General features: G+C 41.3%; 1 non-coding gene across 1 annotated transcript; it reads left to right on the top strand.

Annotated features, from left to right (window-relative positions):
- The first annotated feature begins 4296 nt into the window (after positions 1 to 4296).
- On the top strand, positions 4297 to 4368 carry TRNAF-GAA (transfer RNA phenylalanine (anticodon GAA)). The gene has a single exon. It is a non-coding gene; the product is annotated as a tRNA-Phe (tRNA).
- Positions 4369 to 13073: the final 8705 nt, after the last annotated feature.

Below are 13073 nucleotides of genomic sequence, written 5' to 3'. Positions count from 1 at the left end.
GCATTTTGCTTGATGTACTCTGCATATAAGTTAAATAAGCAGGGTGACAATATACAGCCTTGACGTACTCCTTTCCCAATACGGAACCAGTCCATTGTTTCATGTCTGGTTCTAACTGTTGCTTCTTGACCTGCATACAGGTTTCTCGGGAGCAAGTAAGGTGGTCTGGTATTCCCATCTCTAAGAATTTTCCACAGTTTGTTGTGATCCACACAGTCAAAGGCTTTAGTGTAGTCAATAAAGCAGAAGTAGATTTTTTTCTGGCATTGTCTTGCTTTTTCTATGATCCAGTGCATGTTGGCAATTTGATCTCTGGTTCCTATGCCTTTTCTAAATCCAGCTTGAACATCTTAGTATGCCAGGTTCACATACTGTTGAAGCTTAGCTGGGAGAATTTGAACATTACTTCTCTAGCATGTGAAATGAGTGCAGTTGTGCGGTAGTTTGAACATTCTTTGGCATTGACCTTCTTTGGGGTTGGGATGAAAACTGACCTTTTCCAGTCCTGTGGCCACTGGTGAGTTTTCCAAATTTGTTGGCATATTGAGTGCAGCACTTTAACAGCATCATCTTTTAGGATTTGAAATAGCTCAGCTGGAATTCCGTCACTTCCACTAACTTTGTTTTAAGTGATGCTTCCTAAGGCTCACTTGAATTTGCATTCAAGCATGTCTGGCTCTAGGTGAATGATCACAGCATCATGGTTATCTGGGTCATTGAGATCTTTTTTTTTATATAGTTCTTCTGTGTGTTTTTGCCACATGTTCTTAATATCTTCTGCTTCTATTAGGTCCATATCTTTTCTGTCCTTTATTGTGCCAATCTTTGCATGAAATGTTCCCTTGGTATCTCTAATTTTCTTAAAGAGATGGCTAGTCCTTCCCATTCTATTGTTTTTCTCTATTTCTTTGCATTGTTCACTTAGGAAAACTTTCTTCTCTCCTTGCTATTCTTTGGAACTCTGCATTCAGATGGGTATATCTTTCCTTTTCTCCTTTGCCGTTTGCTTCTCTTTTCTCAGCTATTTGTAAGTCCTCCTCAGACAATCATTTTGCTTTTTTGCATTTCTTTTTCTTAGGAACGTTTTTGATCACTGCCTGCTGTACAGTGTTATGAACCTCTGTCCATACTTCTTCAGGCACTTTGTCTATCAGATCTAATCCCTTGAATCTATTTGTCACTTCTACTGTAAAATCATAAGAGATTTGATTTAGGTCATATCTGAATGGCCAGTGGTTTTCCCTACTTTCTTAAATTTAAGTTTGAATTTGGCAATAAGGAGTTCATGATCTGAGCCACAATCAGCTCCTGGTCTTATTTTTGCTGACTCTGTAGAGCTTCTACATTTTCGACTGCAAAAAATATAATCAATCTGATTTTGGTATTGACCATCTGGTGATGTCCATGTGTAGAGCTGTTTCTTGTGTTGTTGGAAGAGGGTGTTTGCTGTGACCAGTGCATTTTCTTGGCAAAACTTTGTTAGCCTTTGCCCTGCTTCATTTTGTACTCCAAGGCCAAACTTCCTGTTACTACAGTTATCTCTTGACTTCCTACTTTTGCATTCCATTCACCTTTGATGAAAAGGACGTCTTTTTTTGGTGTTAGTTCTAGAAAGTCTTGTAGGTCTTCATAGAACCGTTCAACTTCAGCTTCTTCCGCATTAATGTTTGGGGCATAGACTTGGATTACTATGATATTGAATGGTTTGCCTTGGAAGCCAACCAAGATCACTCTATCATTTTTGAGATTGAACCCAAGTACTGCATTTTGGACTCTTGCTGACCATGATGGCTACTCTATTTCTTCTAAGGGATTCTTGCCCACGGTAGTAGATATAATGGTCATCTAAATTAAATTCACCCATTACTGTCCATTTTAGTTCACTGATTCCTATAATGTCAATGTTCATGATTGCCATCTCCTGTTTGACCACTTCCAGTTTACCTTGATTCATGGACGTAACATTCCAGGTTCCTATGCAATATTGTTCTTCACAGCATTGGAATTACTTTCATATCCAGACACATCCTCAACTGGGTGTTGTTTCTGCTTTGGCTCAGCCTCTTCATTCCTCTGGAGCTATTTCTCTGTTCTTCTCCAGTATTGTATTGGGCACCTACGGACCTGGGGAGTTCATCTTTCAGTGTCACATCTTTTTGCCTTTTCATACTGTTCATGGGGTTCTCAAGGCAAGAATGCATATAGACTTAGGTTATCAAGATGAAGTAAAAGAGATGTTCTCTGCTAACTTTATAACTGTTTTAGAAACAACACATTTAAGCAATTAAAGAAGGTTTGGAAATTAGTTCTTCATAGAATTTCTATGTCCAATATATGGAATAAATGACCAACCAAATGAGAAAAGCAGGATCTATTTATTCAAGAACTTCTTTTATACAGAAAGGGAGTCAGCCACCCTCACTTGTATTTTGACAGACTCAAATGTAGGCAGAGAAATGGGAAAGCTTTAATAGGGACAAGAGAGAAGGTTTCAGGTATATCCTAAATCAAGGCTCTTTGCATTGGGCAGGTATAAGTGGGCTAACACACATTGGGACATCCTATGTGATTGGTCAGGTGTGCACATTTGGCTTTCTCTGGTTGGTTCTAAATTGGAAGTGGGGGCAAAAATTAGGGAAGCTGTCAGTTTTTAATCAAGTCCTGACTATTTTGGATGGGTTATTATGTGGGTTATTTAGCTTCCTGGACTATTACTCTAGACTGCAGTCTCACTTCCTACAAGTCTGACCTAAAGCAAGCTGGCTTCCTGGGCTGTTTATTATAGATAAGGGAATTGGTTTCCTGGGTATGCTTTGGGCAGATTGTGGATCAGAGTTCTGTTTTTGTATATGGTCTGGTCATTATTTCTTTGTATATTTGGTCTCTCATGTAGAACATCCAGGAATACTAAAATCTGAATCCAAGGAAGCTTGAAGAATCATGGAGAGTTTTATAAGTATGAAAGGAGCCTGTTTACTATTGATGTGCAGATTTGCTAATCAGTCTTACCAGGTAAAGATACATCTCACTACAAATGTGGATTGGGGTGGGTAGTCTGATAATTACATCACTGTTGTTGCTTGAAGGCCATCATTTTCATGAACTTTACTTTTTGAAAGTGGTCATGGTCCCTCATCTTCTGTAGGCAACATGGTGAAAAATAGTCTCTAGACAGATCATATTTATTTGAGTATTTCTAGAAATATGATGTTCTGCACAATATTAGTTGATTTTCACAATCCCCAGACAATCTGTTTTGGATAGAGTGAATTTCACTTCTGGGAATGTCTTCACTGTAATAACAGTAGCAAGAGTACCAATAGAGGAACTTCCCTGGTGGTGCAGAGCTTAAGACTCCATGCTTCGAATGCAGGGGATACAGAACCTCGTTGGGGAACTAACTCAGCTTCCCACAATTAAGATCTGATGCAGTCAAAAGTCAAAAATTAAAAAAAGAACAAAAAAGGGAGAAACATTAAGAGTTCTCTTTTCCAGAGCTGCATACCCTTGGGCTTTTTAATGGAAGTTTTGGTGTTTCTTTACTGGAAATTCCTTATTCTGCCTTTAGGAACTAATTTCTTTTAGCTATTTGGGAGTCCCCTATTTGAATTTTAGGACCATTAAAGAAGGCACACTGCAAGGAGCTAAGATATAAGTGGGCAAAGCAAAGGAAGTTTATTTATTGAGTTCCTATTGTATGCTTGATTTATTTAACAGTTATTCTCATTAGGCAAAAGGACATAATAATAGCTAACATTTGTATAGCATTTGCTATGCTGTCAAGGACATATGTGATTGGTACTAACCATATCCCTATTTTACAGATGGAGACATATTTGTTGTTGTTCAGTCACTCAGTTGTGTCCGATTCTTCATGACCCCATGAACTTCAGCACACCAGGCTTCCCTGTCCTTCACCATCTCCCAGAGTTTGCTCAAACTCATGTACATTGAATCAGTGATGCCATCCTATCATCTCATCGTCTGTCATCTGCTTCTCCTGCTTTCAATCTTTTCCAGCATCAGGGTCTTTTCCAATGAGTTGGCTCTTGCCATCAGGTGGCCAAAGTATTGGAGCTTCAGCATCAGTCCTTCCAATGAATGTTCAGGACTGATTTCCTTTAGGATTGACTGGTTTGATTTCCTTGCAGTCCAAGGAACTCTCAAGAGTCTTCTCCAGCACCAGTTTGAAAGCATCAGTTCTTTGGTGCTCAGCCTTCCTTATGGTCCAACTCTCACATCCATAGATGACTACTGGAAAAACCATAGCTTTGACTAGACAGACCTTTGTTGGCTTCCCTGGTGGCTCAGAGGTTAAAGCATCTGCCTGAAATGCAGGAGACCTGGGTTCGATCCCTGGGTTGGGAAGATCCCCTGGAGAAGGAAATGGCAACCCACTCCAGTATTCTTGCCTGGAGAATCCCATGGACGGAGGAGCCTGGTGGGCTTCAGTCCATGGGGTCGCAAAGAGTCGGACATGACTGAACGACTTCACTCACTTCACTCACTAACTCAATGTCCCACGCCCCCACGCCCGAGGCAAGGGACGATAGCTGGGAGGACCAACCCTACGTCCAAGGACCGGTGGCTGCGCGGGTGCAGGAGGGCCTAGAGGAGCTATCCCACGTTGAAGGTCAGGAAGGGCAGCGGTGAGGAGATACCCCTCATCCAAGGTAAGGAGCAGCAACTGCGCTTTGCTGGAGTAGCCGTGAAGAGATACCCCACGCCCAAGGTAAGAGAAACCCAAGTAAGATGGTAAGTGTTGCAAGAGGGCATCAGAGGGCAGACACACTGAAATCATACTCACAGAAAACTAGTCAATCTAATCACACTGGGACCATAGCCTTGTCTAACTCAATGAAACTAAGCCATGCCCGTGGGGCAACCCAAGACGGGCGGGTCATGGTGGAGAGATCTGACAGAATGTGGTCCACTGGAGAAGGGAATGGCAAACCACTTCAGTATTCTTGCCTTGAGAACCCCATGAACAGTATGAAAAGGCAAAATGACAGGATACTGAAACAGGAACTCCCCAGGTCAGTAGGTGCCCAATATGCTACTGGAGATCAGTGGGGAAATAACTCCAGAAAGAATGAAGGGAAGGAGCCAAAGCAAAAACAATACCCAGCTGTGGATGTGACTGGTGATAGAAGCAAGGTCCAATGCTGTAAAGAGCAATATTGCATAGGAACCTGGAATGTCAGGTCCATGAATCAAGGCAAATTGGAAGTGGTCAAACAAGAGATGGCAAGAGTGAATGTTGACATTTCAGGAATCAGCGAACTAAAATGGACTGCAATGGGTGAATTTAACTCAGATGACCATTATATTACTACTGCGGGCAGGAATCCCTCAGAAGAAATGGAGTAGTCATCATGGTCAACAAAAGAGTCCGAAATGCAGTACTTGGATACAATCTCAAAAACGACAGAATGATCTCTGTTTGTTTCCAAGCAAACCATTCAATATCACAGTAATCCAAGTCTATGCCCCAACCAGTAACGCTGAAGAAGCTGAAGTTGAACGGTTCTATGAAGACCTACAAGGCCTTTTAGAACTAACACCCAAAAAAGATGTCCTTTTCATTATAGGGGACTGGAATGCAAAAGTAGGAAGTCAAGAAACACCTGGAGTAACAGGCAAATTTGGCCTTGGAATATGGAATGAAGCAGGGCAAAGACTAACAGAGTTTTGCCAAGAAAATGCACTGGTCATAGCAAACACCCTCTTCCAACAACACAAGAGAAGACGCTACACACGGACATCACCAGATGGTCAACACTGAAATCAGATTGATTATATTCTTTGCAGCCAAAGATGGAGAAGCTCTATACAGTCAAAAAAAACAAGACCGGGAGCTGACTGTGGCTCAGATCATGAACTCCTTATTACCAAATTCAGACTTAAATTGAAGAAAGTAGGGAAAACCACAAATCCCTCATGATTATACAGTGGAAGTGAGAAATAGATTTAAGGGCCTAGATCTGATAGATAGAGTGCCTGATGAACTATGGAATGAGGTTCGTGACATTGTACCGGAGACAGGGATCAAGACCATCCCCATGGAAAAGAAATGCAAAAAAGCAAAATGGCTGTCTGGGGAGGCCTTACAAATAGCTGTGAAAAGAAGAGAAGCGAAAAGCAAAGGAGAAAAGGAAAGATAGAAACATCTGAATGCAAAGTTCCAAAGAATAGCAAGAAGAGATAAGAAAGCCTCCTCAGCGATCAATGCAAAGAAATAGAGGAAAACAACAGAATGGGAAAGACTAGAGATCTCTTCAAGAAAATTAGAGATACCAAGGGAACATTTCATGCAAAGATGGGATCGATAAAGGACAGAAATGGTGTGGACCTAACAGAAGCAGAAGATATTAAGAAGAGGTGGCAAGAATACACAGAAGAACTGTACAAAAAAGATCTTCACGACCCAGATAATCACGATGGTGTGATCAGTGACCTAGAGCCAGACATCCTGGAATGTGAAGTCAAGTGGGCCTTAGAAAGCATCACTACGAACAAAGCTAGTGGAGGTGATGGAATTCTAGTTGAGCTATTTCAAATCCTGAAAGATGATGCTGTGAAAGTGCTGCACTCAATATGCCAGCAAATTTGGAAAACTCAGCAGTGGCCACAGGACTGGAAAAGGTCAGTTTTTATTCCAATCCCAAAGAAAGGCAATGCCAAAGAATGCTCCAACTACCGCACAATTGCACTCATCTCACATGCTAGTAAAGTAATGCTCAAAATTCTCCAAGCCAGGCTTCAGCAATACGTGAACCGTGAACTTCCTGATGTTCAAGCTGGTTTTAGGAAAGGCAGAGGAACCAGAGACCAAATTGCCAACATCCGCTGGATCATGGAAAAAGCAAGAGAGTTCCAGAAAAACATCTATTTCTGCTTTATTAACTATGCCAAAGCCTTTGACTGTGTGGATCACAATGAACTGTGGAAAATTCTGAAAGAGATGGGAATACCAGACCACCTGACCTGCCTCTTGAGAAATTTGTATTCAGGTCAGGAAGCAACAGTTAGAACTGGACATGGAACAACAGACTGCTTCCAAATAGGAAGAAGAGTACGTCAAGGCTGTATATTGTCACCCTGCTTATTTATATGCAGAGTACATCATGAGAAACGCTGGACTGGAAGAAACACAAGCTGGAATCAAGATTGCCTTGAGAAATATCAATAACCTCAGATATGCAGGTGACACCACCCTTATGACAGAAAGTGAAGAGGAACTCAAAAGCCTCTTGATGAAAGTGAAAGAGGAAAGTGAAAAAGTTGGCTTAAAGCTCAACATTCAGAAAACGAAGATCATGGCATCTGGTCCCATCACTTCGTGGGAAATAGATGGGGAAACAGTGGAAACAGTGTCAGACTTTATTTTTGGGGGCTCCAAAATCACTGCAGATGGTGAGTGCAGCCATGAAATGAAAAGACGCTTACTCCTTGGAAGGAAAGTTATGACCAACCTGGATAGCATATTCAAAAGCAGAGACGTTACTTTGCCAACAAAGGTCCATCTAGTCAAGGCTATGGTTTTTCCTGTGGTCATGTATGGATATGAGAGTTGGACTGTGAAGAAGGCTGAGCGCTGAGGAATTGATGCTTTTGAACTGTGGTGTTGGAGAAGACACTTGAGAGTCCCTTGGACTGCAAGAAGATCCAACCAGTTCATTCTGAAGATCAGCCCTGGGATTTCTTTGGAAGGAATGATGCTAAAGCTGAAACTCCAGTACTTTGGCCACTTCATGCGAAGAGTTGACTCATTGGAAAAGACTCTGATGCTGGGAGGGATTGGGGGCAGGAGGAGAAGGGGACGACAGAGGATGAGATGGCTGGATGGCATCACTGACTTGATGGACGTGAGTCTGAGTGAAATCCGGGAGTTGGGGATGGACAGGGAGGCCTGGTGTGCTGCGATTCATGGGATCACAAAGAGTCGGACACGACTGAGTGACTGAACTGAACTAAACTGAACTGAATGTCTCTGCTTTTTAATATGCTGACCAGGTTTGTCATAGCTTTTCTTCCAAGGAGCAAGTGTCTTTTAATTTCATGGCTGCATTCACTATCTGCAGTGATTTTGGACCCCAAGAAAATAAAGTCTGTCACTGTTTCCATTATTTCCCCATCTATTTGCATGAAGTGATGCACCAAATGCCGTGATCTTAGTTTTTTGAATGTTGAGTTTTAAGCCAGCTTTTTCACTCTCCTCTTTCACTTTCATCAAGAGGTTCTTTAGTTCCTCTTCGCTTTCTGCCATTAGGGTGGAGACATATGCCGAGAACTAATTTGTCCCAGTCATAAAGCTAGTAAGTGAGAGAAGCAGACATCCTGGCTCCAGAGTCTGTGAGACTAACTCCTAAGCTGCAAGCTATTTGTCTACAGGGGGTTGTTGTGAGGGTTAAATGAGATAAACTGAGAGGTGCCTGGCACAAGCTCATAGCCCAGAACCAAAGTGAGAAAGTTATTTTATGGAAGTGCTTTGATATACAGGTTTTTATCCCAAGGGCCACTGGGAGGCAGTATTGCCATTCAGTTGGTTTCCTCTTGTGTTTTCATCCTTGTACTTGCAAAACCCCTTTGTCCTTCAAGTCTTACACTGCCTACCATCTTTACATTTACTGCTTATGTCTACTGTCAACCTCTTTGGGTAATCTGTCAGCCCTCCATCATTCTCTTCAAGTTCTTTGCAGACTTGGATACCTACTTCATGGACTTTCAGTCCAGCTTTTACTGTTATTCTGGATGTTTTTAACATGTAAAAGGATGATCTGTTTGGGAAAAATATGGTTCATCCAGTCATTTTTAAACTAATTCATTTATCCCACAGTTAATAAAAATTTGTGTTGGACATTTAGCTAGGCTCTGGGGAGAAAAATTACATGGTTTCTGCTTCCAAGAAAGTTATAGTCTAATAGGGGCAATTGATACAAATCAAAAAGTAGAATAAAATATTATAGATGAATTTTTAATCCAGTTGTCTATTGGTGTCAGTATTTTTTTTAAAAGATTTGGGCAAGATTGGTACAGGGAGGAAGGGCTCAAAAGCTTAAATGGCATGGTGTTTCCAGGAAACTGCCAGTAATAGTTCCATATGGTCAGAACTCAGACTTCAAGGGAAGGCACAGTAAGAGATGAGACCAAGAGGCAAGCTATGGCCAGAGCATTGTGTGCCAAGCTAAAGAGTGTGGAACTAAAAGTCATTTGTCCATTTTAATTCAGTTTTGGTTAAAATTAAAATGAAATATTGATCATATCTGATTCGATCATATCTGTATTGAAGCCTTGGGAATGAATAATATTGTTGAAACAAGTTGAAAATTTGAATTACCCTGTGCTAGTTATTTTCCTTCTCAATAAAATAAGAGAAGATAAGAAAATCTGTTATGTTCACAGAAGAGCATCATAAACAAGGGGAGACTGTCTAGGTGGAGCCAAGATCATATTTCAATTTATGATAACTTTTATCACTTGTCATCAACTACTGAAAGTAATAAAGAGTACCCTCATTTTTTTAATGACAAAGTTTTAGTTAAATCTCACAGGAATGATTCTTTTAACCATAAAGCAAATGATGACTTCAAAGCTGATAAAACGTGTTGTAGGACTTTGTAATTGTTTTATAACCTGTTTGATGGATATAATATATGACATTGAATTTTTTCACTTAAGCTGTAAATGAACCCACAATATTTAAAAAATTTTTTTCTTAATTTTATTTTTTTAACACCAAAAACATTTTGTATTGGGGTATAGCCAATTAACAATGTTGTGATAGTTTCAGGTGAACAGTGAAGGGACTCAGACAGTCATATACCTATACATGTATCCATTCTCCCCCAAACCCACCTCCCATCCAGGCTGGCACATAACACTGAGCAGAGTTCCATGTTCTATACAATAGCAAACCCACCAGATTTTTGATGAGTAACCTGCCAATATACCTACTGAATAGATTTTCTTGTTAATTATAAAGTTATATACATTTGGGGTCTAGCTTACTCCTTGCAGACTGCTTAAAATAAAGGATGACAGATTCAAATCAAAACACAACATCAAACTTTGTTCCTCCCCAGGAATCTGTATTTGTCTGAAGACTGTGGGGACTCTTGGAAGGCTTTTAAGCAGGGAAGAAACATAATCAGAACTGTGTTTTAGAAATAAACTCTGGGGACTTCTATGATGGTGCAGTGGGTAAGAATCTGCCTGCCAATGTAGGGGACAGGGTTAGATCCCTGGTTTGAGAAGATTCCACATGCCACGGAGCAACTAAGCCTGAACGGTACAACTACTACTGAAGCCTGTGCACTCTAGGGCCTGTGAACCGCAACAAGAGAAGTCATCGCAATGAGATGCCTGCACACCACAAGAACCAGAGAAAGAACCACCTCAACCAGAGAAAACCTGCACAAAGCAATGAGGACCCAGGGCAGCAGAAAATAAATAAATAAAATTTTAAAAAAGAAAGAAATAACCTCTCAGTTCAGTTCAGTTCAGTTCATTTGCTCGATTGTGTCCGACTCTGCGACTCCATGGACTGCAGCATGCCCGGCTTCCCTGTCCATCACCAACTCCTGGAGCCTACTCAAACTCATGTCCATTGAATCAGTGATGCCATCCAATGATCTCATCCTCTGTCATCCCCTTCTCCCGCCTTCAATCTTTCCCAGCATCAGGGTCTTTTCAAATGAGTCAGTTCTTTGCATCAGGTAGCCAAAGTATTGGAGGTTCAGGTTCAGCATCAGTCCTTCCAATGAATATTCAGGACTGATTTCCTTTAGGATGGACTGGTTGGATCTCCTTGCTATCCAAGGGAGTCTCAAGAGTCTTCAACACCATAGTTCAAAATCATCAATTCTTTGGTGCTCATTTTTCTTTATAGTCCAATTCTCACATCCATACATGACTACTGGAAAAACCATAGCCTTGACTAGACGGACTTTTGTTGGCAAAGTAATGTCTATCTCTGCTTTTTAATATTCTATCTAGGTTGGTCATAACTTTTCTTCCAGGGAGCAAGCGTCTTGTGATTTCATGGCTGCAGTCACCTGCAGTCATCATCTGCAGTGATTTTGGAGCCCAGAAAAATGAAGTCTGTCACTCTTTACATTGTTTCTCCATCTATTTGCCATGAAGTGATGGAACCAGATGCCATGATCTTAGTTTTCTGAATGTTGAGTTTTAAGCCAATTTTTTCACTCTTGTCTTTTGCTTTCATCAAGAGGCTCTTTAGTTCTTCTTCACTTTCTGCCATAAGGGTGGTGTCATCTGCATATCTGAGGTTATTGATATTTCTCCCAGCAAGCTTGATTCCAGCTTGTGCTTCTCCAGCCCAGGATTTCACATGATGTACTCTGCATATAAATTAAATGAACAGGGTGACAAAATACAGCCTTGATGTACTCCTTTCCCGATTTGGAACCAGTCTGTTCCAATAACCTCTGGAGCCCTGTAAAGGACAGATAGAAGGGGAAAGAGCAACCAGAGGCAGAACCATCCCAAGAAACTGTTGTTGGAATCCAAGGCACAAATACTTGTGGCCTGAACTAAGGCAGTAGAGATGGATGTGATTGGGTGGACATAAGTGACAAGAAATATTACAAAGAATTAATGTTGATTGGATGTAGGGGATGAGGGATGGGTCTAGGATGATCTCCCAGGTTTCAGGATTGGGCAGCTGGTTGGAAGGGAGTTGTTTAGCATCTAGTGGGCAATCATTAAATTTGTTGAGTATTTGTTGAATACATGTAGGGATAGGAAATAACATGAAAATGAGGAGGATCATATTGCACTGAATCATCATCATTTCAGTTTTGAAAAGTTAAATTTGAGTTTCTATTGTGACTATATTATATTGTTTCTGTATTTCCTAAGCTCCCTATGCTTTTCTTCCATAGCCTTCGTCACAGTGTGTAATTATACATTTATTTGTAGGAATGTATATTTAATGTCTATTTTCCTACTAAAATGATAAATTCTAAGGTTTCAAATATCATGCCAATTTATTCTCCTCTATTAGCTCCAGTGGCTTACCTGCTGGCTCAGTGGTAAAGAATCCACCTGCCAGTGCAGGAGATGTGGGTTGGATCCCTGGAGAAGGAAGTGGCAACCCACTCCAGTATTCTTGCCTGGGAACTCCCATGGACAGAGGAGCCTGGCAGGCTGTAGCCCAAGGGGTTGCAAAGAGTCAGACATGACTTAGTGACTAAACAAAAGCAACAACATTAGCTCCAATAAATAGCATTGGACCTAGCACATAGTAGGAACTCTATATTTATGGAATGGATGAATGAATTCCAGTGAAAGATGCCCAGCAGGCAGTTGGATATGAGGAGCTAGATGTCAAGAGAGATCTTGACTGAAGGCAGAGATTTACAAAGTCCTTAGACTGTAGATCAGGTTGAAGTTGATAATGACTGAGGTCCCCATACAAGGAGGGTGTGTGCATTGAGAAGAGAAGAAGGGCCTGGATAGAACTCTTAAAGATATTGACTTTAAAAACTGGGTGGATGAAGAGAAGCCAGGAAGGACAAGGAGAACAAATAGAAATAGAAGCAGGAGAGCTAGGAGATGGTGATTTCATAGGAGCCAAGAAAGGAGAGAGTTGTGAAAGGGTGCTGAAGGATTTTATACCAATTCTAATGTGAGGGAGGGATGTGTTTACCCATACCTCCAAACCAGTTCTTTGGATACCAGCTGTGTGTATTACAATTCAACTCAGCCCTGATACTATTTACCCAGCTTCAGGAGACAGGTTTGATCCCTTGGTAGGGAAGATGCCCTGGAGGAGGGTGTGGCAACCACTCCAGTATTCTTGCCTGGAGAATCCCATGGACAGAGGAGCCTGGTGGGCTACAGTCCACAGCGTTGCAAAGAAGTGACTGAACATGCATGCACCCAGAGGTAGTGTCAGATTCCATAGATTCAAGGTTCATCCCACAAGACTCCCCCCCACCTCAGATGCCAATCGCAAGCCCAGGTTGTTACCTGTGCTTTAAATTGAAGATTTCCACGACTCCCTCCTTGGGTTTGACTGATTTGCTAGAATGTATTAGATCATAAAG

The sequence above is a fragment of the Bos indicus genome, chromosome 5 (assembly GCF_029378745.1).
Source record: "Bos indicus isolate NIAB-ARS_2022 breed Sahiwal x Tharparkar chromosome 5, NIAB-ARS_B.indTharparkar_mat_pri_1.0, whole genome shotgun sequence".
Taxonomy (NCBI): Eukaryota; Metazoa; Chordata; class Mammalia; order Artiodactyla; family Bovidae; genus Bos; species Bos indicus.
Note: the sequence above shows the minus strand (reverse complement) of the source record. Positions and strands in the feature narration are given on the sequence as shown.